Raw genomic sequence first — 3,168 nt, 5'->3', positions numbered from 1 at the left:
TCCGGGAATTTTTCAAACAGTTTTGAATTCAGTATAAAAAACCCCGTATTTTGAAAAAAAAAATTGAAAAAAAATGCTGTCCGGTAAAGTACATTTGTTTCAAAATCGCAAAATAATGAACTTCATTAGCCCATAACTTCAAAACTAAGTCCACGCGCCAAATTCTTACTTCTCCATCGTTTTCAGCGTACTTAACTACATAAGTTTCAAAAATAAAAATTGCTAAAAAAAAGGGTGCCCAGTAAAGTAGAAAAGTTCTGAGTTATTTGAACTTCAAAGGCTCATAAATATTAAATTTAACTTTCTTAAGAGTAACTGTCAAAGTGCCTTTACTGAAAGGTTTCTTTAATCTGTATTTCACTCAAGCCATTATTCTTTCATAACTTTTACTCATTGTTCTATTCTGTAACAAATTGTAAATTATATAAATAAAAACAAAAAAAAAAAACTTTCTTGAGGAATTTTTTTTTTTAGAAAAATTTTTATGAATTTCTAACTCAAAACTGTTTGCACATTTTTGTGATTTTTACGCATTTTGTCAAGATTTGAACTTTAAATGCTTATAAAAAAAACTGAATATGGATTTTTAATATTTTATCAATATATTAGGAGCTTAATTTTTTTTTGGGTGGGGGGGGGAAGTACAAAAATTTTAAAATTTAGCTACAAAATTGGCTAAACACAGTGTTAAATAAAGGGAAACTATGGGAGGGGGCAAATGCCCTCTTTGCTCTCCCTCTGAATCTGCCACTGACTTAGGTATTCTACATTCTACCCACTACCATCGATCACAGATAAGATTATTTAATTAATAAATAAATAATATACCTTTGAATGTGCGTCCCCACTGGCGGGCGGCTTTGCCGACCGGCTTCAACATTTTGGTGTAGACGCGAGGCCGCGCGGCTTTTGTAGCCGATCGGCCGAAGCCGCGGGTTCCCGATGATTGTCGGTAAACATCAAAGAAAGCCGCGTGGCATATTTAGTGGGGACGTTGGCCGATCGGCCAAATAATGATTTTTTTACAAAATGCTACTGTGATTTATTTAAAATGATGTTCCCTAATTATTAAAAACTGATTTTTTAAATATAATATTATGACTATAATTATTTATCATCTAAATATAATTCAATTTGTTGAAAATCTACCAAAGTACCTGTTTTGCACATATTTCAAAGTTTTTTAACTGAAATTTCTGGTTTTATAAAATATATATTGTTTGAAAAATAGTTTTTTTGATTCGTAGGTACTCAGACTTAATGAACCGGGAAGTATAATTATTATTATTACAATCACAAGCATATGGATTATTAAATTTTTTTTAAATGATACTGAAAATAATTGTACCTATTTATATATGAATATTATTTTTGTTGGAATTAAACAAAACGAGTTACTATTATTTTTTATTTAATATCTATATCATACCTAAATGTTTTTCTTAATAATTAATTATGAAAGAATAATGGACATTTTGATTGCATGAAAAATAAAAACAATAATTTTGTCAGTATAATAACAATCTTTTTATTAATTAATCAGCGGCGTAAATATTGATTTATTGGATAGTGTTTTCGCGATAAATTCAGAACATAGGTACCTACATATAAATATTGAAAAATGTGGTAAACAAGGCTGTGAATTTGATGCGTTTGCACTATGTTTTGCACTTTTGCATACCATGGTATTATGTTTATACATTTAACGGGTTACTTAGGACATTGTTTTTAACTATACTATAACTAGGTATAACTATAAAGTTTTTATTAATATTTAAAATAAGTATTATTATAATATTATGAATAGAGAAGCATTGAGTAATATTGCCTCCACACCACCAATTCACTCGCCAACCTAGCGGACACACAAATATACACGCACATCATTATTATGTTTGTGAATTATAATATAACGTGGTAATTTTATCATACACTATTGTGTGTATAGCAGCTCCTAAAATTGTAGCTCGAAAAGTGAAGTGTGTAGTAAGAAATTTTAAAGTGTGTAACTCAAATTAAACCTTTATAATATTTTGTATTTTATGGCTTCATATTTTTTATATTTGGATGGCTTTTTGTCAAACTATATTTTAATTATGATCTACATTCTTTTTTTTTTAATCATAGTAGATTTTTGACTATAACATTAAATATTGGTTGATATTGTTTCTCGTGAACGAAACGATTAGTTTTGTAAAATTGGGGTAAGTATGTTCCTGATACATTTTGTACGAGGCCCCTCGTATTGATTTGCCGACTTTCTTTGAATCCTTAAATCTGCCACTGGTTGCACCCCTGGTCTGGGCCAGTCTCCCCAAGCCATTGCTACCGATCTTATTTATTATTATCGACAATAATAAATTAATAAAATTTAAATTATTTATTTTCAATAATAGTTTTATATTTTAATTATTATGTATTTGTGTGTGTATGTTAATAATGTACTTCGGAAGCGATATAGTAATCCTGCACGTAGTCTGTTTCACAAAAAAAAACATACTTATACATAGTCTATATGAATGGATTTAAATTTTTTAATAAATTGGAAAATATAATATTATACGATATTATAATAATATTTAAAATGGCTTTCATCCAGTTAATTTTAATTTTAGAATCACAGTAATTACTAATTATGTAGAAATTAACTAGCTTATAAGTAGTTTTACTTAGGGCTTGCGGAACTAAATACGCATGCATATAAAGTATTTATTTTTTCTATTGGAAAATCTGAAAATGTTCAAATTACAATATTACATTATAAACATCATAATTTTCAAATATGCTCTAAAAAATGGTAAAATATACTCTTAAAAGTACAAAATGATCAAATTTTACACTTTTACATATTAAGAGGACGTGATACCCGCATGTGTTGTCTCCGTCGTGCACAAAGATATATAAAAATATGTTTTTTATATTTATTTTTTTTAAAGTATTTTTTTATATATGTGCAAGTGCTTAACACAGCAAATTATACGCAAAGCAGAATACGTGCAGCTCCGTTAGCCTAAAAATTAGAGTAAATTTACCTCTTATAAAATCTAAAGATAAGATTATTATCTAGACAACTTCATGAGCTTTTTATTATATTTTAATTTTAAAGCGAGCAATGAGTAGTTTAAAATTGTAAATTGTTTGTGCATTTTAAAGTACTCATAACTCGCT

The sequence above is a fragment of the Acyrthosiphon pisum genome, chromosome A1 (assembly GCF_005508785.2).
Source record: "Acyrthosiphon pisum isolate AL4f chromosome A1, pea_aphid_22Mar2018_4r6ur, whole genome shotgun sequence".
Classification (NCBI taxonomy): Eukaryota; Metazoa; Arthropoda; class Insecta; order Hemiptera; family Aphididae; genus Acyrthosiphon; species Acyrthosiphon pisum.
The sequence above is the reverse complement of the archived record's forward strand: the minus strand, read 5'-3'. Positions refer to the sequence as shown.